Source organism: Eucalyptus grandis, chromosome 7, assembly GCF_016545825.1.
Source record: "Eucalyptus grandis isolate ANBG69807.140 chromosome 7, ASM1654582v1, whole genome shotgun sequence".
Lineage (NCBI taxonomy): Eukaryota > Viridiplantae > Streptophyta > Magnoliopsida > Myrtales > Myrtaceae > Eucalyptus > Eucalyptus grandis.
The window spans coordinates 46,781,154-46,807,526 of record NC_052618.1 but is presented as its reverse complement, the minus strand read 5'-3'; the positions used below and the strand labels follow the sequence as shown (position 1 = coordinate 46,807,526).

Below are 26,373 nucleotides of genomic sequence, written 5' to 3'. Positions count from 1 at the left end.
TGATCTTGCATGCCGGCGCTACTTGGCTCTAAGGGGGAAACACTTGGCAATTTTCATGCAAGAGGAGCTTCATCCGGTTAGGCTTGGGCCAACCTTGGTCGACGGCAGCTCCTCCTTCTTTGGGCTTCGCGGGCCAGGCCTAAATGGCTGAATGGTGGGGTCTTGTGGGCTGGTCTTGGCCTAAGAGTTTTGGCCCACTCTTCTCTAATTTTTCCCATTTAATCATCACCTAATTTCCCATTTATATAAATACTTAATTTCCCTTATTCACTTGGCCATAAAACTTGAAATCATAAATCAATAAATTCCAACTTATAAAACACATGGCCAACAATAGAATTTTATTTCCTATCAAATAATTATCCATTAAAAGTTTGGTCATAAATCTTATTGCAAATCATGGATCAAATGACTACAATACAACTTGATGGTACTTCCATCACCTGTTCATAAGCCTTAATGTATTTGGAGGTTGCCATGAATTTTTTTTTTTTTTTGGATGCCACAATTCTCTCCTCTTTAGAGAATTTCGTCCTCGAAATTAGACATCACTTATGCCTCTTTAAACAAGTAGGGGTACTTTTCCTTCATCGATTCTTCACTTTTCCATGTGGCTTCCTCCACATCGTGGTATTACCATAATATCTTTACCAACGGGATTTTCTTGGTCCTAAGAATTTGCTCATTTCGATCCGGTACTTGCACAGGCTCTTCAATATACCTCACTTTCTCGTCCACTTTGATGGCTTCATGATCGAGTATGTGACCAGGATCCGGCTGGTACTTTTTCAGCATCGACACATGAAACACATAATGTAAATTTCCCAATTTTGGAGGCAACGCCAAATGATAAGCTACTTCTCCTATCCTCTCAAGTATCTCAAAGGGTCCAACAAATCTAGGTCCTAATTCCCTTTCATTCTAAATCGTGATATTCCTTTCATTGGAGATACTTTAAGAAATACATGATCTCCCACATTAAACTCTAAAGGCCTTCTACACCTATTCGCATAGTCTCTTTGTCGGTTCTAGGCTATCTTAAGTCTTTTCCTGATTATCTCGACCGTTTCTGTAGTAACTTGCACTAACTCGAGTCCTGTCAACTTTTCTTCACCTACTTCATTCCAACAAACAGGAGTCATACACCTTCTCCATCTAATGCTTCATATGGAGCCATGCCTATACTTTTCTGAAAACTATTGTTATAAGCGAACTCTATCAGGTGTAAATTTTCATTCCAATTTCCTCTAAAGTCAATAACACAGGCTCTTAGCATATCTTCAAGAGTCTGGATCACTCTTTCTGTTTGTCCATCTGTTTGAGGATGAAAAGCAGTACTAAATTGAAGCTTTGTCCCTAAAGCATTTTGGAGACTTCGCCAAAAATTTGAAGTAAACCTAGAGTCTCGATTAGAAGTGATCATTACAGGAATACCATGCAAACGTATTACTTGGCTTACATATATCTCAGCAAGTTTATTCATTGAATAGTTCATGCGAACAGTTAGGAAATGAGCAGACTTAGTCAAACGATCCACTATCACTCAAATTGAATCATGACCATTTGATGTCCTTTGCAGTCCTTGGACAAAGTCCATCGTTACATGCTCCCATTTCCATTCTGGTATGTCTAACAGTCTCAATAGTCCTACAAGTTTGCGATGTTCCGCATCCACTTGTTGGCACGTTAAACATTGAGAAACGTATTTAGCCGTATCTACTTTCACACTATTCCACCAAAATTGCTGACACAAATTCATGTACATCTTTGTGCCGAATGAATACTATAATTACTTCTATGTGCCTCCGATAGAATTTCCCTCTTCACTTCATTGTCAGGAACACAAAGTCGTCATTGGCATCTTATCACACCATCTTCAGAGACTTGAAATTTTGGTCTTTTTTCTTAAAGACACAACGTTTTGTATCTTCAAAATCTCCGGGTCAGATTTTTGTAAAATCTTAACTTTCTGAATGATTTCAGGCTCAATCCTTAATGTAGTAGGCATACCAGTAAGGTGGTCCATTTCTAACTTGAAGTCGGAATCCACAATAGACTTTAACAGATTCCACTCTATTATTCTTAGACTAGCCATGTCCATAGCCGACTTTCGACTAAGGGCATCTGCCACCTTATTTGCCTTTCCTGGATGGTATCGTATCTCACAGTCATAATTTTTCAATAACTCCATTCACCTCCTTTGTCTCATGTTCAACTCTTTTTGCGAAAATAAATACTTCAGGCTCTTATGATCTGTATAAATTTCAAACTTCTCTCCATACATATAGTGTTTCCATATCTTCAAAGCAAACACTATAGCTGCCAATTCTAAATCATGTGTTAGGTAATTCAGTTCATGGGGTTTCAATTACCTCGATGCATAGGCTATGACCTTGCTATGTTACATCAAAACACATCCCAGTCCTTTGTGAAATGCATCACTATGTACTGTAAAACCATCGAACCCAGATGGTATATTCAGGATTGGAGCCGTGGTCAATTTTCTTTTAAGTTCCTAAAAGCTCCTTTCACATTCTCCACTCCATTCAAACTTTACATTTTTCCGTGTTAATTTCGTTTAGGGGTTTGCTAGTCGTGAAAACCCTTCAATAAATCTTCTATAATAACCAGCCAGTCCTAAGAAACTTTGGATCTCAGTGGGTGTTGTCGGTCTCGGACAATTTATTACCATCTCAACTTTCGCTGGGTGCATTGCAATTCCTCTTCCCGACACCACGTGTCCCAAAAATATTATCCGGTCTAGCCAAAATTCACACTTGCTGAATTTGGCATACAGCTTATGATCTCTCAGAGTTTGCAAAACTATGCTCAAGTGTTGCTCGTGCTCTTCAAGTCCTCTAGAATATACCGGGATATCATCAATGAAAACAATCACGAACTGATCTAGATAAGGCTTAAATATCCTATTCATTAGATCCATGAATGTGGCTGGTGCATTCGTCAATTCAAAAGGCATAACTAATAACTCATAATGTCCATAATGAGTCCTAAATGCAGTCTTAGGAATGTCTTCTTTCTTAATCCTTAACTGATGGTATCCCAATCTCAGGTCAATCTTAGAAAAGACCGAACTTCTTTGTAGTTGGTCGAATAGATTATCAATTCTAGGTAAATGATACTTATTCTTTATAGTCACTTGATTCAGCTGTCTATAATTAATACATAGACGCATCGACTCGTCTTTCTTTTTCACGAATAGAACTGGTGCACCCCAAGGTGAAGCACTTGGCCTAATAAATCATTTATCAAGCAACTCTTGTAGTTGCACCTTCAATTCCTTCAACTTGACTAAGGCCATCCTATACAGGGCTTTCGATATCGGTCCTGTTCCAAGCATTAGTTCAATTTCAAACTCAATTTCTCGCTTTGGTGGTAATCCAAGTAACTCCTCAAGAAACACATCCTGATATTCCCTAACTACTTGAATCTCACCGATTTCAGCCTCTTTCTTAGTAAGGTCTCTTACCACTGTTAGGTATCCTTGACATCCTTCGTCAAGTAGTTTGCAAGCTTCTACCATTGAGATAATGGCTATAGAGGGGTTTGTCTGACCTCCGAAAAATTCGAAACTAAACTGATCAAGTAACATGAATTGGATCACTTTCCTATAGCAATCCACCTTAGCCCTATGCTTATGGAGCCAGTCCATTCCTACGATAACATCAAAGTCATACATAGCCATTACGACTGGTCTATTTCCATATCCCTTCCTCCTATTACTATCTTACATTTTGCACACATCATCATAGATAATACCATATTCTTTAAAGGTATGGAAACACAAAGAGGCGTCTCAAGAGGCGTAGCTTCTATTTCACTCAATTGCCTATATCTTTCAGATATAAATGAATGCGTAGCACTCGTGTCAAACAATGCATATGCCTTCTTGCCATTTATGAAAATCGTACCTGATATAACATTTCTAGAAGCTTCCGTTTCCTCTTGGGTGACCACATACACCCTTCCTTGTGTTGGTGGCCTATGAGGATTCCTTCATAAGTTTAGTCTAACAGCACTTTGTTGTGCCTGTCGCACCGAGCCAACACTCACTTGCGACCTCTCTTGTGGACAATCTTTCTTAAGGTGACCTACTCATTCACAACCATAACATCTCAGCCGTCCATTGCAAGGTCCTAGACCATGCCGCCCATCACACCTTCGACAAATATCAGGTTGATAGGGTGCTTTCCCTATATTCAGGCCATCTCTAGCTCTTCTAAAATTTCCAAAATTGCTCTTTTTCTTCGCATCCCAAGTCTGACCTTGACCAGGATAGGGTCTCTTACCCCTTCTTTTATCACTAAAGCTCAGCTGTCTCTTAGACTTTGATCGCTCTCTCACCAGCTCTTACTCCACTAACTGTGCCATTTCATAAATCTCATGATAATCCCTTATATTCAAAGGCACTGGTTGTTTCCTAATATCAATCATCAATCCTTTCAGAAATCTCTTAACTTTTTCCTCATGATTCTCAATCAATCTAGGAGCATATCTAGACACTTCAGAAAATTTTGCCTCATACTGATCCACTGTCAGCTCCCTTTATTCCAACTGAACAAACTCAGTGATCTTCTTATCCTTAGCACAGTCAGAGAAATGCTTCATATTAAAAGCTCTAACAAATTCATCCCAGTTCACATCAATACCTGGTAGAAAGATAGTATCCCTCGAAGCTCTCCACCAAAACTTTGCATTTCCCTCCAACTGGTACTCTGCCAAAACTATCTTCTCAGCATCACCGCAGTCCAACAACCGGAAAATATGTTCTATCCCATCAATCCAATGTTCCGCCTCCTCAGGGCTTCCCATTCCACTAAACTTAGGTGGCTTCAGGTTTAGAAATTGCTCCACCAATCCTTGAGGGCGATGTTCCACTCCGGGTTATTGTTGCGTTTGCCTTTCCATCAAATTTCCAATATTGGCCAATACCTGCAGGATATCTTCCATTCGGGGTTCAACCCTTGCAACAGAGGCTTCAACCATCGATGGATGAGCACTTCCAGCTCGCACCATGACTTTCTTGCAGTTCCCAAGCATTTGCCTCAGGGAAAATCTGAGACTCACTGTCTCCATTTAAAGGCAACTACTACTATATAAGTAACATATACATGTTACTGGCACCTAAAGACAACTCATGATAAACTACTAGGGATCTACGAGTGAATATCCATCACCCGTTATTCGAAGTTAACCAATTATTCCATTTAATACCCTATGGTGTGCATTGTCATCATATTCCTCAATTTCCAAATGAGGCTCCTTATCACTCCAACTATAACTATTGCTCTGATACCAATCGTTGTGGCACCCCTCGACGACCCCGATCCGTTAGGGTCACCACAGGTACTTGTCACTCATCTTACTACATACCAATAAGGTAACTTTTTAATTAAAGTGAAACCATAGTTCATAAGGGTTAATCAATAGAATACTTTTCCATTTTTATTTTTATTTTTTTGTAAATGTCCCAACGCAGTTCATCAGCGGAAGTATAAACGTATCTCACCATTTCTCACTTCAATAATCATAATGCAATGCACACCACCTACACTTCAAATGAAAAGACAAAGCCAAGTCACTTTTATTTATATTTTCATGATGGATATTTTGGGTCAGTACAACAAAAAGGCCAAGATTTTTAACTATACTTGGCTATAACTCAAAAGAGAACTCGACCCTACATCAAACAGGTACACCCCTCCATCAACAAGCATCAGCTATCCTCAAAAAGTGTCAGCTCCCACCAGCTATACGTGCCATCACACCCAACTCGATGCATCGGGCGGCGGCGGCGGTAGCATCCCTAGCATCACTCCACCAAGCCGGACATGAACAGACAAAAACTCCTAGATAATCGGACCATTAGCAAGACCCACATTGTACATCACTAAGACACAGACTCGGACATACACTAGACCAGGCAAACTAACATAGGAATGCTCTGTGCACTCCACCTCGGCATCATATGGCAATCCATAATAGGTACCACATGCAACTGGTAGCAACAACATCTTTCTAATATGAAATGTTAATCCCCAAAAGAGGTGAGTAAAACCACTCAGCAGTAAAGATCCACCAAATTACACAATGCATTAAACAGAACAATCAAGGTATCAAGAATAAAACACATATCATTCATGAATTCAAGCATACCTCACCTTTCAGCCATGCATATATCACCATACAACGTGCATATACCACCATGCACTTATACATATATCATCGAATAGCCATGCATATATCACCATGTAACGTGCATATACCACCATGCAACGTGCATATACCACCATGTAATGTGCATATACCACCATGCGCTTATCGTCAAGCAACCATGTATATATCACCATGCAATGTGCATATATCACCATGCACTTCAAGCTTGCATTCCCATGAGATTCATCCCATGCCATAAGTACACATCCATGCGCATGATACAGTCTCAATTTATATCTTTCCAGGGACTAGTGTTTGCGTCCCACAATTTATTGCTCGCATCCAATTTGGCATCGCAAGGAGCCTCTAGCACACACCTCCGGGCATTCGGCACACACACTCCGGGCATCTTCTACCCCAACTAGCATCACAAGGAATCCCCCTGGCACATACCTCCAGGGCTTCCGAAACACACCTCTGGCCATCCCAACACTCCCGGGGCATTCGGCACACACACTCTGGGCATCCCAACACTCCTGGGGCATCGTCGGCTCATACCTCCGACGGTCTCGTTATTATCTCAATTTATATTCACACATGTATTTCAATTTCAACATGGCATTTGATGCATCAATATCAAGAGTCTCAACCAGCTTTTGATGTCATATAACATGCCATATGTCACCACATATGCAGCATAACCAACCACTCAAAAAATTATATCACATGGAGCAATTTCATTTATTTTTGAAAATATAGCAAAATTTCGGATAAAAACAAATTGCGCTCCTTTGGTCATAATTCTTGAAAAATTAGTAAAAAGCCTTATTAAATTCTAAAAATTTGACATGTTATATAAAAGATCTATAGGAAAGTATTCCATGAAGAACACCATATCAAAAAAACATCACACAAATCAGTACAATCCACGCATCACAGTCCTTAAAATTTCGGAATATTGCCATACACAGTTTCATTCACAAATTCGGTAAAAATATTAAATCAGCTCCAAAAATTCTGAAAGTTTTATATGTTATAGAAAAGGTCTAGAAGTAAATATTTCATGTAGAACTTGAAATCATATTTGTGATAGATTAAAAGATATAATCACCATAGCCGTCTCTAACCCTCGGCAAAAATTCTCAGATCTGACCATTTCAAATAAAATCATTTCACCAACCTAAAATCATCCATTTCCTCTAAAATTTTATTATGTTACTCCTTAACATGTCGTATTTAACTTTCATTCAAAACACAAGATCAAATTTCAAACGGAGAATTTTATAAAATTCACAGAATCATACTAGGTCAGCATTTCGATTCAAGATCTGACTTCTCCAAAGAAAAATAGTTTCACCCGTCTATACTTGTTCATTTCTTTTGAAATTTTGATATGTTACTCTCCAAGAAGTTATCTACAACTTTCATCAAGGAGTCAAAATAAGATTCCAACTAAAAAGTCGCATGCAACTCACAATTTCATCAAAGGTTGGACTGCCTTCCTAAAAAACAGAATGCAAGGCTACCATATCTCTCCCTAGAGCTTCGAATTTCTTCACTTGGCAGAAGTACAGCTCAAGTGCCATAACTTGGCACGGAATGACACTTAAGTGCCATAACTTTAAAATGATACACTTGAGTGCCAGTTTTAAAGTTAAATGCGACACTTAAGTGCCACTCCGGCGAAAATCAGGCCAAACAGCTGACGTGGCGACTTTCCGGCGAGTTTGGTCCAAAACGGCGTCGTTTTGCACACTGACGTGGCGGAGAAAATGCAAAAACAACACCGTTTCGTGTCTACGTGTAAATAATAATATAAAAACTAATTAAATTAGATTTAAAATTAATTTTATTTAAAATATTCAAAAATTTAAAAATTTAAAAAATTTAAAAAAATTAAGAAAATTTAAAAAACTTTAAAAAATTTAAAAATTTAAAAGAAAAAGGGGGGAGTTTGAAGGGGCGGCCGAGGGCTGAGCCCTCGCCGCCGCCGCCTCCTCGCTGTTGCCGGGAAGGACCGGCGACGGAGGGGGAGGATCGGCGGGTCGCCGGCCCGGCCGATCGACGGTGAGGGCTGCAAGCCCTCGCCGGATCGCGGCGAGGGTCGCGACCCTCGCCCCAGATCTAGGCGAGCTCCCACTCTGTCGCCGGCCCTTCCCGGCGGCGGTGGGGACGCGGCGAGGGCCCGCGAGCCCTCGCCGGATCTGGGCGAGGGCCGCAACCCTCGCCCCTAGATCGGGCGTGGGCCGCCTCCCCGTCGTCGCCGGAAGGGCCGGCGACGGAGTGGGAGGGTCTGCCGGCCGAGTGGGGAGGGTCCGCTAGGCCGACCGGCGGGCCCGCGAGCCCTTGCCCAGATGCCGGGGCGAGGTCGCGGCCCTCGCCGCGATCCGACGAGGGCCCACAGCCCTCCCGTCGGTCGGCCGGGGGGCGGCGACCCCGCCGACCCTCCCCCTTCATCGCCGGCCCTTCTCGGTGATGGAGGGAGGCGGCGGCGGGGCTCAACCCTCGCCCGCCCTTCGACCTCCCCCTCCCTTTTTTTTTTTAAATTTTTTAAATTTTCTTAATTTTTTTTTAAAATTTGAAATTTTTCTTAATTTTTAAAATTTTAAATTTTTCTTAATTTTTTTTAATTTTTTGGATATTTTAAATAAAATTAATTTTAAATCTAATTTAATTAATTTTTATATTATTATTTACAAGTAGACACGAAACGGCGTCGTTTTTGCATTTTCTCCGTCACGTCAGCGTGCAAAACGACGCCGTTTTGAACCAAACTCGCCGGAAAATGGCCACGTCAGCCATTTGGCTGGATTTTCGCCGGAGTAGCACTTAAGTGTCCCATTTTACTCTGATATTGGCACTCAAGTGTGCAATTTTAAAGTTATGGCACTTAAGTGTCCTTCCGTGCCAAGTTATGGCACTCCAGGTGTCTCAACCTCTTCTTCACTTATACTACAACCAAAGTTTATCATCCCTCACAACACGTATCACAGCAGCAAATGGTAGGTTTTAGGACTCTACTTGCCTCAAATCCGAGCACAAACATAGCGACAAGGATGGCGGGGCAAGGCGGTGAACGAACGGTGGTGACTAGGCGGCGAACTCCTCCTCCTTCTTCTCTCGCACGCTCACTCTCCCTCTCTCGGACCCACTCTTTCTCTCTCTCTCTCTCTCTCTCTCTCTCTCTCTCTTTCCCCCTTTCTCTTCGTGCGACACCCCTCTCTTTCTCTCCCTTTCCTTGCTTAATCCGCCCCCTCTTCCTCTCTAATTTTCTTCCCTTCAATGATTAACAATCATTGATCTTGCATGCCGGCGCTACTTGGCTCTAAGGGGGAAACACTTGGCAATTTTCATGCAAGAGGGGCTTCATCCGGCTGGGCTTGGGCCTGCCTTGATCGACAGTAGCTCCTCCTTCTTTGGGCTTTGCGGGCCAGGCCTAAATGGCCGAATGGTGGGGTCTTGTGGGCTAGTCTTGGTATAAGAGTTTTGGCCCACTCTTCTCTAATTTTTCCCTATTTAATCATCACATAATTTCCCATTTATATAAATACTTAATTTCCCTTATTCACTTGGCCATAAAACTTGAAATCATAAATCAATAAATTCCAACTTATAAAACACATGGCCAACAATAGAATTTTATTTCCTATCAAATAATTATCCATTAAAAGCTTGGTCATAAATCTTATTGCAAATCATGGATCAAATGACTACAATACAACTTGATGGTACTTCTATCACCTGTTTATAGGCCTTAATGTATCTGGAGGTTGCTATGAATTTTTTTTTTTTTTTTGGATGCCACATATATACTCAAAACTATTCTGCCCACTGAGGAAATGGAGATCATAAATTCAAACCCATCATCATCTAGTAACTCTTCAGAACAATAAGCAGCAACATTACTACCTCCAACAGAAAAGGACACCAGAACCCGTAATAACCACCACCGTGTCTTGAACATCCCAAAGATGCCAGGAAATGGACATTTTGCCCCACTCGGCCACCACTGAACTTGGCCTCTGAGGTGGGCTCATCAACCACATTGCCCTGTTCCCGACCGGGCTTGACCCCGAATGGCTTGTGGCTTGTCGATAGTGACTCAGTCCGGTAACACAAGCCAGGGTTGTCCCAGGCCCCGAAGCACCTCTCCATCTTTCCATAGAACCATTTAAGGAGTTCGAGCTCCCTGGTGAAGTTGTTGCCGTTTAGGTACAGAGCATTGATGCTGGGCAATGTTTCCAATTCTGGGGAGATGTGACCACCAAGGTGGTTGTTGCTAAGACCCAGAAACCTGAGGTTTTTTAGCTTAGAGATCAACTCTAGAAAGTCCCCTGTCAAACCCGTCTGTGAAAGTCCAAAGTGGCCAGGCCCTGCAATTTTTTCCACTCTAGGATTCTCAGGTTGCCTCCTATCGGGTTGTTGGCCAAGATCAGCTCTTACAGGGAGCACATTGATTCGAGTGACCGAGTCAACCCACCAGAGAGCTTGTTGTTTCCCAGTTCCATTGGCAGCTTCCCTTCTAATAGATCGTTGCTCAAGTCCAGCTTCAGGAGTGAAGTCAAACCCCCAAGAGCCGAAGTCAAAGGCCCGGACAGAGAATTACTGCTCAAATCAAGGATTAATAGCTTGGACAATCCGCCGAAGCTGTCCGGGATCCGGCCCGTGAGTGAGTTCCCCCCAAGGACTAGCTGCTTCAAGTTCAGTAAGGTACCGATGTTCGGAGGCACATTACCACTCAAACCATTCTCTTGGATCACCAGTGATTGGAGGTTAACGAGCTGGCCAAAGCAAGACGGTACTTGCCCGACGAGACCCGGGTTCGACCGCAACTCCAACGACTCCAAGCTGTCCGCCAGATTTCCCCAACTTTCGGGAGGCACCATGACGGGATTTTGGCGGGGTGAGACGAAACAACCGAAGAAGGAGAGGGATTTCGGGTGAGTGAGCTTGAAGACATGTGGTGTGAAGACAGGGTTGGCCGAGCAAACAAGGGAATTCTCATGAACTGGTCCGACGTTCAGGGCGGTGATGTACCAGAGCCCATCAAATAGATCACAGGACACTCCCTGTTAAAAAAGAAAAAAGAAAGCAAAGCAGAGGTCATTTCTCATGACAAAAACGAAGCTTTCAGAGCAATGAACTCGACATGCATGATAATCTCCTAACAAAATGGCTAGGAGCTTGCAGCGCACGTTGACATTATCATATTGATGGAGGGTTTATTTGTGAGACCTTTGTGTAAGCGATTAAAGTTACGACAGTAAATGAGTGCAACGGCCTCAACTCAATCTAAACTAAACAGCACCACAATTTAAAACATTGTATTCAAGACTGGTAATTGCAACTGCAAGGTTCTTTTTTTCACCCGTTGGGTGAAAAGTCAGTTAAAGGTTTTCTTTGTGGTCCAAAACTCGTGCTCTGTATCTTGTTCTGCTCCAATAGCACAGTTCAGTACGGTACAGATTTGCCAATGTCACAGTGAAGATTTGCAATCCACAACAAAAATGTGATGGTACTGTAGATACCTGTATGGAGTCCATCCACAAGGGTCTGGGTAAAGATCCGACCCATTCGACCAGCTGCCCACAAACCCTTGTATTGCAGAGTACAGAGCCTGCCTCTCTGTTTCCTCCGTTGGAGCTTCGTCTGTGTCTCCTGCTTCTCCATGCCAAGCAGCGACCAAACACACCCCAAAATGATGAGCCAACCAAAGTTCTTCATAGTTACCATGTGCGCAAGTGTATCGAGGGAGAGAGAGAGGGAGGGAGGGAGAGAGAGAGAGAGGAGTGGGGGGGGCGGGGTTGGAAAGGGCAAGGAAATGAGAACTCAAAAGTTTGATGGAAAAAATAAAAGGATTTATACGGATCCCTCAAGAGAATTAGCTGATGTTCTTCCAGAATGGAAGTTCCAGCGATGAGAAGTATTGTAAACCTCGAGAGAGAGCAGAGAGGGCAAGCTCAAACCTTGAGCACAGGGTTCAATATTTATATAGAAACGGCAAGGACAGGCGTGGCTTTAGGAATAAGAACCCAAAAATAGGTTGCATATTAGTCAGCAGCTCAACGCCGTGAAGATCAATTCCTAGATATGTGAAAATGCGTCTCCTCATCTGTATAAGATTCGAAATCGTCTTATGTAGGATTGTGCTCGTGATAAATCCAAAGTTATTGATATTATTATTACTTTTTTGTTTGCGTCTCAGATGAGGTATAAAAGAGTTTGATAAATAAGTTGGTTTTGAAATGATCTACCACAGGTTGGACTTCTAACATCTTGAACAACATTGGCAAATTGCATCAAGTTCAATAAGTGACGCAAACAAAAAAGGGCAAGGAAATGAGAACTCAAAAGTTTGATGGAAAAAATAAAAGGATTTATACGGATCCCTCAAGAGAATTAGCTGATGTTCTTCCAGAATGGAAGTTCCAGCGATGAGAAGTATTGTAAACCTCGAGCGAGAGCAGAGAGGGCAAGCTCAAACCTTGAGCACAGGGTTCAATATTTATATAGAAACGGCAAGGACAGGCGTGGCTTTAGGAATAAGAACCCAAAAAATAGGTTGCATATTAGTCAGCAGCTCAACGCCGTGAAGATCAATTCCTAGATATGTGAAAATGCGTCTCCTCATCTGTATAAGATTCGAATTCGTCTTATGTAAGATTGTGCTCGTGATAAATCCAAAGTTATTGATATTATTATTACTTTTTTGTTTTGCGTCTCAGATGAGGTATAAAAGAGTTTGATAAATAAGTTGGTTTTGAAATGATCTACCACAGGTTGGACTTCTAACATCTTGAACAACATTGGCAAATTGCATCAAGTTCAATAAGTGACGCACCACACACACCACAAGTACCATACAGAAGATTGCAGCCTCCTTTCTAAGCTAACCAACCAAAAAAATAATTAAAATATTAATAGGATGTACAATGTAATTTCACGGTTCGATTTTATTTTCAAAAGGGTTAGAACCAAATCAAACAGCAAAAAAATGCTTTGCGTTCCCCCAAAAGGTACTCTCCAACTGAATCAACCTGCCAAGGATAATTTGATCAATATGATTAACAATTCAAACCGTTTTTATCTCAACCCCTATAGATAATGCTCGGCCCGATTACTCTCCTCATATAGGCAAGAACATTGTCTTCCGAGCCGGCCCACCTTCCCCATGCGAACAAGCCGAACGAATTAACCGGGTTGAAATTAGGAACAAATGATTACAGCACGAAGACTTGGGGATCATTCATTGTAATTTTGCAATTTCACTTTGACCAAACATATCCGAAGGCCGCCATGACGTGAACAACGTCGCAGCAGTCAAAGCTTATACAGGTACTCGGTCTACGCGACGAGAAGATGTCGCGAAAGTCTTGGGATTGAGCTCATTCGTTGACTCCAGGCTGTAAAAGGAAAATGGGCGGTCCATTTCATTCTTTTTTTTTTTTTTTTGTCGGACAGTTATCCTCTGTTTCTGATTTTAATTTTATTTTTATGGTCAGAGGACGATTATTCCATTCATTTAGGCATTAGAAAAAAGGCACGTGTGATGTACGTGGTGATGCGCGTCCGCTGAATTTCGCAATTTTAGGCTTAGAAAAATGGCACATATGCTGCATATGATGATCGAATTTTTTATTTTTTATAATTATTTTTTGGTCATATGGGATCAATTTTTTGCTTTTTTTGGTTGGCCGAAATTGGGTCGTCAGAGATTCGGACAACAAAGAAAAAGAAATTAACAAAAATACCCACACAAAAATCACCTCAATTCTCACCCTTATTTCACACACCACGCACCGTCATTAGCCAACAATGGCCTCAAGGGGTCCAAGTCCGACCACCGTTGATGGCGGCCATTTCGTGGCTATTCGGCCATTGACAACAGCGGCCGATTTCTTCAGAGTCTTGTCGCCAACATCGACTCTTGAATCCTTTTTAAATTGGATAATCAATTTGTCTAGTTATTTTTGTGGAGTTGGTTTAATCATGTTGTGCAGGTCTTGAGTTTCAAAGGCTTTAGGAAACTACAGAAGTTGCAAAACAAAGTCCAAGTAGAATTAGATGTCTAACTTGGTATGAATGGTTCAGGCATCCGACCTTTGAGAAAATTCGATGTCCAAGGATCCAAACAAGTCGAACAACCATCGATGTCTATGTCAAACATCGGACTTGCAATAGTGTTGGCATCAAATGCATGGTAGCGAGAGTATTCTTCACGCTTAATTTCAAACGTCCGGCGACTTCACCGGCGGTCGAGAAAAATTCACTGTTTTCCCTTCTTGAAAAAGGTCTATGGGAACAAGGACGTGTACAAACTCTTCTCAATCTTGCGGCCAATCATCTCCTTTGCGTCTCTGGTTTTGAAGGGAACCGAAGTCTCGTCAAATCAGACCTTACCACTCACTCGCGATTTGTCCCTCTCTCCCTTTGCTTATTAACTTGAAATTGCTCTCAAACCTATTTAGACAACAGAATCAAACGTTTTAAATTGCGGCCAATCTAAGGTTTTTACTTGCTGTATGAGGCAAGTGAAAACTCCTCAGAGTCGTCAAACCCTAATTTTCAATTGGGCTACCGACAAAATCTAAGTTGCCAAACTCAAAATCCCTTTTTGACCAATAATAATATACTAACAAAACTCAGCCACACGGAGAATTTACGAGTCGTTTTCTTCTATTCGATTTTATCTGTCGTCCACCTCCGCGACAGCTAAGTCTAGTGCTCGGGTTGCTGGCAACACAAGAGACCAAGTCACCGACGTGCTTTCCTCCACCTCCTCTCCGAACGATTTGGACCGAAGTCGAACGATGGACCGACACAGTCCCAACATTTACCTGCCCAACAAGCACTACTTACGCTAGGAAAAATTATCAAATCGATCATAAACTAATTCAGTCATAAACTTTTTAATTTTGTGTAATATTGTCATTTCGCGAAAAATTTAGCATTACAATGCCAAAATTGAAAAATTTAGAACTGCATTGGCATCTATAAAATAAGATTTTAACTAATTTGGTATTTATCACCGCTTACCATGTGTTTAACGAAAGTGGTTGGCTCCAAGTTAGCTACGCTAAGTAATGAGAAACGGTCAAAGGGGGAGACAAGAACTCCTCGTGTGTCGGGTTGCGAAATTGCTGGACAATCAAAGTCAACTAAAAAGGGTCCACTTAGCATGCTGAAGATATTAAATTGATAAGTATGCAGGAGTTAGATACGCATGTATGTCGTAGCATGCCTTAAATTCTCGCTAATGGCCTTGCTTTCCACGTAACTCGTGTACTTTTCTATTCGTATGAAAATAACGGATCATATATATATTTAATCTATGAGTGATGCCGTGGATAGAATTAGTGCAAACATAAAAATCATATAGGAACTTGTCTATTTTTAGCTAGGCTCGACATGGGTTTCATAAAATCTCAAAATGCGATTGGCTTAATCTAATAAATTTAGCTTATGCAAGGCTAGCTTGCTTCTCGAATATCGCACCATCCCATCAACAATAGGTGTGACCAAGTACACTTAAAAAGTGAAATTCTCGATATGCAGCTAGAGATATAATTTCCAAAGGATTAATGCTAAAAACACAATATTTTCGGTCAAATCTCTTGATACATATGAACAGGTCGTATGTAGTATAATATAATGCTTCTATAAGGATCCAATAAAAACCTTAAATATCGAGAATATGATGTTATTGCACAATGTTATGTCAACGAAAATTATCGAATTCAATGAGCTGGAATCACTAGCTTTTGATCAGTCGTTTGCAACATTTGACCGGCGGTGGTATTTTTTCAAATGCGTCAATCATTTATTATAATCATTATTGTAAGTAATGACTAGATCAAGCTGTGGCGTTGTTTCCACGTACGAGGAATGAATATCACTTGCTTATCCTAAAAAGAAGCCAGGTCAAAATTTTATTCAAACACGGCGTACGTTTACCTAATTGACGCTAGGGACCAATGAGGAATGAATGAATATCGCAATGACTTCAACGCCTAGATCTCCAACTTTAGGAGTTACTTTTCAATGAGGAAAAATACACGTAAGGGACCGATAACGCTATCTTGCTACGAAGAACATCACCTGTTGCGGTTTGGTTCAGTCCATGTTCGAAGCCCTTTTACTCGGTCCGCTGTCGGTGAATGAGCTATGCGTGCACCGGCGCACGAATTCAGCGCAGCGGCACGTGATGCCTAGGTTTGACCCGGCAAGATTTCAAACTTGCTGTCCAAGTACCTCGATACGAAGGGCGGTAACAGGACTTGGCACCGCGCATCAGTCAAACGTCAGATTGGTCGAGGCCAGGTTTTCATCCGCATCTGAGTCAGCGGACCGGTAGGGTCGGACAGTCTTGTCCGACCATCGCGTCTCGATGAAATGTGAATAAATCGCGTGTTAATATCGCATTTGCCAAAGGGTAAGTTGACCCATGTTAATTGGGAATTAGAGCCAATAGAGAGGAGAACAAAGCCAAATCTAGTCCAAGTAATGGGGCTGGCCATTTGGCTCGTTGAACGATTCTCCGGGTTCCCATTCCAAGTCACCTGCCTTTCGCCATTGTCGAAGTCAAAGTCGCCAACTCGGAGAGATGTGTAGAGAGAGAGAGAGAGAGAGAGAGCAAACCGAGATGATACACGATCAAATCCTTATGCAAAAAATCAAACGTGTATATCATGTAACATCGTATAACAGCCTTGACCCTAAAAAGTCATGAAAGAATGCTTATAACACATGCTAATTCAACAACTCCCGTTGAGCGTTGACCCTATTATGCAGTCCCTAATCGACGACCAGCAGTCGAGCTTGACGAAACGTATGTATAGACAAAGCTCCGGCCAAAATAATAATAATAATAAAGAAATGTATTCCTATACCAATGAATTAATGAATGAATGAAGCGAGTCGACAGGTGCAGAGGGAGACGACGACCGGGAGGCAGGCGGCGGTGGTGGAGACGCGCGTATGGGCTTTCCGAAGATCCAACCCCTTCAGTTCCCCGGCGTGGAGTTGTGAATCGGGTTCCCGCCAGAAGGCGGCACGGGCGACCCTTGGGGAGGTAGCTGAAGATGCTGCCGCTGTGGCGGAAGGCGGTCTTGTGGGGATGATGGCGTGGGCCGTGAGGAGGAACCGGGAGGGGCAGCGTCGTCGTGGTCGTCGGGTCGCGGTCGGGCCAGGCCGAGCGGCGGTGCATGCGCTGGCGAGGAGGAGGATGAGGAGCGCGAAGAAGGAAAGGGCTTTGCGTAGGTCCATCGGTTGGGGTGATCCGGCGACGACGAAGGGACGCTACGGAGGAAGAGAGATGAGAGAGAGAGAGAGAGAGAGAGAAGTTGGTAGGGTTCTTCGTTTTCGAAAGTGGGATGGATGGCGGGGGGAGCTATGGAAGCTTAAATACACGCATCGAACCGGGGGAATGAAGGAGAGACGTGTGGAAGAAGCCGGACGGAAATTTTGAGGAAAATGAAATGAATTTCAGGCGACATTCCGAAATTTTCATTTATAGTCGACACCGTTAGGCCAAAAATTAGAGGAAAAAATGATTTAAAAAAAAAAAAAGAAGAGGTGGACAAATTACATGTATACATAATAATCCGATTGCTTTGTTTTTTTTTTTTTTTTAAGAAAAAAGCCGATTTCGCGATCGCTATTCAAATTGGTTACGACCTCTTGAAATGTCAAGGAAAGGATCAGGGAGGGGAGCGTTTTTATTTTTCTAGGAATTTGCCTCTCCTTTGGGATGGAACACGCATTTCCCGTCGAGGCGTGTGGCCCAAGCCAGACTTGTATATCGACCGGCCGTGACCTGACCGGCTCCATCCTTCCGTGTTCCGCGTTTGCGGTGTCTGCGTTGGGACGGGCCGGTTGACCTCCTCCGCCCTCCTCCTCCCTCCTCTTCCAAAGTCAGCGATGTGATGCGACGTGACACGTCACGACCCTTCGGTAGTTTCACAAGCCACCGTCGTCTTTTCTTGGATCAACTCGGACTCTTCGATTTATGGGTTCCCATATCTCCGATTCTTTTTGGGTTCTCCTAAAAGCGAAATTCTTAATATGTAGCTAAAAATATATATTCGGGACCGCTAAAGCTGGACACATAATATTTTCAGTTGAAGCTCTAGATATGTACAAACAAATCGCGTGTGGTACAATCCAATGCTTCTCTAAAGATCTGATAAGATGCATGAAATGTTAACGAAAATTATTGATCCTCCTCATGCTCATTTTCCGTGTTAATTCTCCATGGCTTCTCACCAATCTTTCTAAGCACACTCGGTTCATGAATCAAATGCACGTGATTTGACAATTTTCTTTAGCTCAAATGCGATTTTTCTTTCGGTGTGCCTTTTTAGGGCGATGTGAACGAGTCCAGACAAACAAAATCGATTTAAATGTATCGTGGCGTTTTTTATTATTATATTTTGCAATCTTGGCTTCAAAATTATTGGTTACATCAGCGAAGTGAGGATTCGGGGTCCGTTCGCAATGGAAATCAAGTGGACATAATTCGACCACACGAACAAGTCGCTAAAAATGGAATCTTTTGCGTGAGAAGCTCTTTTAAGAAACCGTAAACCTCTTCTCCGCAGGCTCCACCACTAGTTGTAATTTTTTTATTTTCATTTTATTGGAACCACTAATGAATTTCATTGGCGATGATATTTGAGAATGGGGTTTTAAGAAAGAAAAACAGAAGAATCTATTGGTAAAATCGGTGGGGTAAATTTTGCTAGACAAAATCTCTAATTTCATATACTTTTGTAGATGTTTTTTAATTTCGAGATCAGATCATAACACAAAGTAATTTCACGTGGATGCCCTATTTCGGCCATAGACGGCGATGCCTACGTATATGGTTGCCAAAGGTTTGAAATTTAAGGACAGGTCTAGGTTGCGTGCTTTCAATAAATGAGATGGGACCCTATTTTATATACGTGTTTCCCTTTTTAGATCTCTCTTAATTAGGGATAACGTTAGGTTCTAACTACGTGAAGATAAAATTCAAGAATTATGGTCTGGGATATAATAATAGGAACTTTATCCAGATCCAATTTTCTGTGTTAACAAACTTCTACTCGTGTATTCTATATTGTGCCAATCAAGACCGGCTTGTCTTCGTGATCATCCAATTTATTTATTTTTTATAAAAAAGAGGGAAGAAAATTATGAAGGCATGGAATTAAAATGAAAGGACATCTGATGTCACACGAAAGAAGGAAAGGGATGGGAGTTGAGTTGACGATTTGGCTCATTGATTCTGCTGAAACCGCCCTCTCATTCGTTGAAACATCATCGTCAGCCAGAATCTTCTGCCGGTGAAGCCGGATGCGAATTCAACTCGCATCATTCCGATTCAATCCATCACATCACGTCGTTTTTCCTCCAGTTTGATGAATTTATTCTGTACTTCCCAGATCTTTAGATTACCTCCAAGCCACGTTCGAGCCAATCTCGGCGCCGGTCCGAGCTCAAAACAGAAACCTAATTGGTCCTCCCCCGGGAAAGCCAGGGACACGTTTAGGCCCAGACCCGAAAAGAAAAGTTGGGGTCGGACCCGATTCGGGGTTTTGAGCCTCTAGCTATTTTTAACTCTCGTGCTCCTCGTACCCATTTTTGAGTTTCGATGAAACTCCTACTCCGTCCTGAGTTTATAATAAACCGAAATGATCTGAACGATTAAATACGTAAGACCCGCGTGATACCTATTAAAGAAGTCACGGCTTAGGTCACTTGATTCCCCCTCGATCGGAGCACGAGCAAAATTTTCGGTAAAGGTTCGTTAGCGACGGCAGCCCTTTTTCTCCACGACCGGCTGGCAGATATTCTCGTCCATCACGACAACAAAGAAGGGAAAAGCGAAGACATTTTCCTTGTTTTCTGGGTCCGCTGTTCCCTTCTTCTTCTTTTTTTTTTTCCCTTCTTCTTCATATCTCCGACCAATCACCTCTGTTGGGCTTCGGACGATAAAACGGTTTTCCTTCTTATTAGGCCACGTACCGAGCAGCCTGTCCACGAAACATTCTCGAGAACGAGCAGAATCGAGCTGTGATGGATTAAAAAATTGTCTGTCTTGAAGTTACTTCGAATTGCAAAGTCCAATCCAACTTTTGTTTGCACGCGAACCGGCTAGTTTGCTTTCGTCTGCGAAGATCATTTGAGCCCAAAGTTTGAACGTAACCGTAGAACGAAAGCAAGCGAAGTACAAATGATTCGATTCTAAAATCTCGTTCGGTTCACTTTCTCAAGAGGCTTTTTAAGGTTCAAAGCTGCTCGAGAAAAATATAAAGTGTTTGGTTCAGTTTTTTGATACATCATTTGTCAAATACTAGCATTTGGAATGCTAAAAACCCAAATCAGGTCCCTATCTATTTTAGACTTTAGCATTTTTGGAATGTTTGTGAGGGTTTAATAACTTTTTTTTCTTTCCGATATTATCCTCACTAATAATCGTATTTTCCTCTTTTGCCCTTAAAAAAAAAATATTCATCGTCTTCTTCCTTGGAGTTGCTGATCAACCAGCAAAGCTTAGCCACCGGTAGCCAACTTGGCTGTTCTAGAAACCTCACTGAGGTTGCACTCACCTAAGGTCACTAAGGTCGTGCGACCTCAAGCGATGTGCGCGACCTCAGGCGACGTTGCCTCCCCGCCATCGCCACCACCAGCTGCCTCCCCACCACTAGTAGATGGAGCCACCTCTCCCACAATTTCACCCTCTTCGACGCATCTGCATCTCCTCCTCTGTTTTTCCTTTTTTTGTTTTTCTTTTTTCTTTTCACCTCAAAGTTGCTTTACAAAATATACACCAAAATGAATATCCAAATACTTTTACATTTACCAAATGCCCATTCATTCAAAATACTTGAGAAAATGCAAAGCCATTTCCTTAAAGTGGAACCAAACGAGCCCTAAAGCATCTCATTCCCAAAACCACAAGTGATGAAAACTTGAAAAGTTTTCACATCATTAGCATCATGAAGAAACTCACTCAAAATAATACTTAATCAAAATTTAATCAGATCTAGGCCTATCAAGAAGGGCCATAGGCTCATTTCCTAACTCATATTAAATGAGTCGAATTGTTATATGAGTTAATTATTTCTAGTAAACGGATCGTAGATGAATTTAAATGATTTCACAACTTTTTTATATCTACCTCATCTCTATAACCCTCTCTTCACTCCCTCTCACTCTCATTTGATCTTGTTGTCACACATTTCATTCTCTTATCTTAATTTGAGTATGAGTTTTTCTAAATTAGATTAAATATAGAAGTATTTTAGTAATATATATGAGGTCAGATTTGGGTTGAGGAAGGATTGGGTTGGATGTGAGAAGTTAAATTTATATTATAAAAAATTGAATCAAAATGAGTTAAATAAATTGATGCCCATTTGAATAATCTAATCAGATGTTAATCATTTATCTCACAAAATAATGAGTATCGTCCTTGTAAAAGGGACAAAGGAGTCCTGCAGAAAGAGAGAAATCAAACGTACAGGAAATGATATGCGGGACGTGGAAAGTTCCCTGTTAAACCCGTCTGTGAAAGGTCCAATGAGACCAGGCCGTGCAATATTTCCCACTCTAGGATTCCCAGGTCCCCTCCTATCGGGTTGTTGGCCATGATCAGCTCTTGCAGTGAGCACATTGATTCGAGTGACCGAGTCAACCCACCAGAGAGCTTGTTGTTCCTCAGGTCCAAAAGGGACAAATTCTTGAGCTTCCCCAGCTCCATTGGCAGCTTCCCTTCTAATAGATTGTTGCTCAGGTCCAGCTTCAGGAGTGAAGTCAAACCCCCAAGAGCCGAAGTCAAAGGCCCGGACAGAGAATTACTGCTCAAATCAAGGATTAATAGCTTGGACAATCTGCCGAAGCTGTCCGGGATCCGGCCCGTGAGTGAGTTCCCCCCAAGGACTAGCCGCTTCAAGTTCGGTAAGCTACCGATGTTCGGAGGCACATTGCCACTCAAACCATTCTCTAGGATCACCAGTGATTGGAGGTTAACGAGCTGGCCAAAGCAAGACAGTACTTGCCCGACGAGACCCGGGTTTGACCGGAACTCCAACGACTCCAAGCTGTCCGCCAGATTTCCCCAGCTTTCGGGAGGCACCATGACGGGATTTTGGCGGGGCGAGATGAACAACCGAAGAAGGAGAGGGATTCAGGTGAGTGAGCTTGAAGACGTGGTGTGAAGACAGGGTTGGCCGAGCAAACAAGGGAATTCTCATGAACTGGTCCGACGTTCAGGGTGGTGACGTACCAGAGCCCATCAAATAGATCACAGGACACTCCCTGTCAAAAAAAAAAAAAAAAAAAGAGCCACTAAGTAGTGGGGCGCACAAATTGGCTTGAAGTCAGCCGGGGTAGCTGGCCCCTGGCCGATCGATGGTGAGGGCCGCGAGCCCTTGCCGAATCTGGGCAAGGATCGCGGCCCTCACCCCAGATCTAGATGAGGGCCCGAGCCCTCATTGCCTCCCCGCCGTCATCGGGAAGGGTCGGCGATGGTGGGGCGAGCATTGGCCGGGCTCGCCGGGTCTTGGCTAGGAGCCGGTCAATCGGCAGTGAGGGCCCGCGAGCCCTCACCCAAATCTAGGGCAAGGGTCACGGCCCTCACCGCCAATCAGCCAGGAACCAACCACTTCGGCTGACCCTCCCCCTCCATTGTCGGTCCTTCTCGGCGGCAACGGGAAAGACTCAGCCCTTAGCCGCCTCCTTTCGGCCCCCTTTTTTTTTTAATTTTAAGTTTGTAAATATTAACCTTTTTGTTTTTTTAGAATATTTTAAATAATTTTATTTTTATTTTTTTATATTAATTATTTACATATCATACACAAAACGACGTCGTTTTTACATATTCTCGCCACGTCAGCGTGCAAAATGACGCTGTTTTGCACTCACTTCGCCGAAAAATTACCACGTCAGCAATTTGACCGGATTTTTGCCGAAGTAGCACTTAAGTAATCCATTTTACTCATATTTTGGCACTTAAATGTCCCTTTGTGCCAAGTTTTGACACTTGAAAAGTACTTCTACCCAGAAAATATGATTCTCCTTAACCCGAAGCTGCTCAGCAACTCTAGGGAAGTCATGGTGCCGCACGCAACATAGGCTCAAAGCAGCGAGGGCAATCTCTTCTGGGGCCTTTCTCACGCTAGAGATCCAAGAGAATAGGCGCACTGGGCAAATGCAGACGAGGGAGGTGAAAAAGAGTGGCCTCCGCCAACTATGATTGCAAAGGACTCTATGTGAAAGCTCCTGAATAAACGTATGAGAGTCATGGGAATCGATCCAACTGAATATAGGTCCAACAAAACTTATATTCCATCAAACCACCATGATCAATACACTCACGAAACAATCTAGTCCGAGCAGAACTCACTAAAATTGTCGGGTTCGGGATCTTGAACTATTGTCCTGTATTCTGGTGTCAATAGAAACTTGCACCGGCAGAGAACATGCCGACAGGATTTATAAATCTCTTTCATTCCAGCAACCATACCAAATCAGAATCGATCAGGTTGGGCCCTTTGGCAAACGGAGTAGGAAGTGTATCTCAATCTCAAAGTAAGCAACGGTTCCAGTGAGTCCTGTCATAGTTAGAGAGTCCTTCCCCATTAAATGCTAGCCATCACCTCTCTGACAGGACTATCTTTGTGGTATAGTCTCTTATTCCGTTGCTGGTAATATGGAAATATCGTAGTTCTCAACGAGTACCTTTTCTTTGGTCAACTAGGGAGTAAGAACCGTGGGAAATTGGACTCTGGACCAGTGAGCATCGCTCAGGAAAACCCTGAGTTAGATACGCATGAATATCGTGGCATGCTTTAAATTCTCACCCTGAGTTAGATACGCATGAATGTCGTGGCATGCTTTAAATTCTCGCTAATGGCCCTGCTTTCCACGTAATTTGTGTGCTTTCCTTTTCATAAGGAAGAAGGGGATCGACCCCAACGTACATCTTTTATTTAATCTATAAAAAATGTGGTGTATAGAATTAGTCGCGAACATAAAAACCATACAGAAACTTCTGTTTTTTTAGCTAGATTCAATATGGATTTCATAAGATCTTAAAATGCAATTAGCTTGATCTAATAAATTTAGCTCAAGCGAGGCCGGCATGCTTATTGAATTGGGAACCTTGCCCATCAACGATAGGTGTGACCAAGTACACTTAAAAAGTGAAATTCTTGATATGTAATTAAAAATATATTTTCGGGATGACTAATGCTAGAAACACAATACTTTCGATCAAAGCTCTTTCTATGTTCGAGCGAGTCATAAGGAGTACAATCTAATACTTCTCTAAGGATCCGATAAGAAATATCAAGAATACGATGTCATAGTACTATGTCATGTCAACGAAAATTATCGAAATTCAATAAGCTGGAATCACTAGCTCTTTGATCCGTCGTTTGCAACATTTGACCGGCGGTGGTATTTTTTCAAATGTGTCAATCATTTACTATAATCATTATTCTAATGTTAAGTAAATTTCCGGGTTTGTAAGCGCTGACTAGATCAAGCTACGGCGTTGTTTCCACATATGGTCATATCACTTGCTTATCCTAAAAAGAAGCCAGGTCAAAATTTTCCTCAAACACGGTGTACATTTACCTAATTGACGCTAAGGCACCGATGAGGAATGAATGAATATCGCAATGACTTCAACGCCTAGATCTCCAACTTTAGGAGTTACTTTCCAATGAGGAAAAATACACGTAAGGGACCGATAACGCTATCTACTACGAAGAACATCACCTGGTGCGGTTTGACCAGTTCAAGATTTTCCTGCAGAAACGCAGGGTTCAATCCATGTTCGAGCCCTTTTACTCGGTTCGCTGTCGGTGAATGAGCTGTGCGCGCACTGGCGCACGAATTCAGTGCAGCGGCACGTGACGCCTAGGTTTGACCCGGTAAGATTTGAAACTTGCTGTCCAAGACCTCGACACGAAGGGCGGTAACAGGACGCCGCACCGCGCGTCAGTCAAACGTCGGATTGGTCGAACGCAGGTTTCCATCCGCATCTGCGTTGGCGCGTAGGCGGGCGGGGTCGGACAGTCTTGTCCGGTCGCGTCTCTGATGAAACGCGACTAAATCGCATGTTAGTCGCGCATTTGCCAAGGGTAAGTTGACCCGTGTCGAATGGGAATTAGATCTAATAGAGAGGAGAACGCACGCAAATCTAGTCCAAGTAAATGGGTCTGGCCATTTGGCTCGTGGAACGACTTTCAGGGTTCCCATTCCAAGTCGCCTGCCTTTCGCCATTGTCAAAGTCAAAAGCCAACAAGGCGCGGGGAGAGAGAGAGAGACAGCAAAGCGAGATGATACACGGACAAATCCTTATGCAAACAATCAAACGTGTATATCATGTAATATGTAACATCGTATAACAGCCTTCACCCTAAAAAGTCATGAAAGAATGCTTAAACACATGCTAATCCAACAACTCCCGTCGACGCTATTATACAGTCCCTAATCGGCGACGAGCCGTCGAGCTGGACCAAACGTATACATAGACTAAGCTCTCCGGCCAAAAAATAAATAAATAAATGTATTCGTATACAACATCTTATCAGATACCACGAAGCAGAATGAAAGAACCAGGCCTTCGGCGAGGATTCCGGAGAAATGTATGGGCTTCCCGAAGATTCAACCCGTTCAGTTCCCCGGCGTGGAGTTGAGCTCGGAGTTGTGCCTCGGGGACGGGCCGGAAGGCTGCACGGGCGAGTTCTTGGGGAGGTAGCTGAAGATGCTGCCGCGGTGGCGGAAGGCGGTCTTGTGGGGATGATGGCGTGGGCCGTGAGGAGGAACCGGGAGGGGCAGCGTCGTCGTGGTCGCAGTCGGACCGGGCCGAGCGGCGGTGCATGCGCCAGCGAGGAGGAGGAGGAGGGCGAAGGCGGAAAGGGCTTTGCGTACCCGGTCCATCGGTTGGGGTGATCCGGCGACGACGAAGGGACGGTACGGAGGAAGAGGCGATGAGAGGGAGAGAGAGAGAGAGAGAGAGAGAGAGAGAGAGATGAAGGGAGAGAGCGAGAGCGAGAGCGAGAGATGGGTTCGGAAGTTGGTAGGGTTCTTCTTTTTCGAATGTGGGAGATAGGGAGAGAGGGGGAGGGAAAGGAGCTTAAATACGCATTCGAGAAAACGGGAATTGAACTGGAGACGTGTCGAAGAAGCCGGAAGGAAATGTTG

General features: G+C 43.0%; 2 pseudogenes; both read right to left on the bottom strand.

Annotated features, from left to right (window-relative positions):
* Window positions 1-10,044: 10,044 nt before the first annotated feature.
* LOC104455717 lies at window positions 10,045-11,907 on the bottom strand (annotated as a pseudogene).
* Window positions 11,908-21,670: 9,763 nt separating this feature from the next.
* LOC104455716 lies at window positions 21,671-22,846 on the bottom strand (annotated as a pseudogene).
* Between the last annotated feature and the right edge of the window lie 3,527 nt (window positions 22,847-26,373).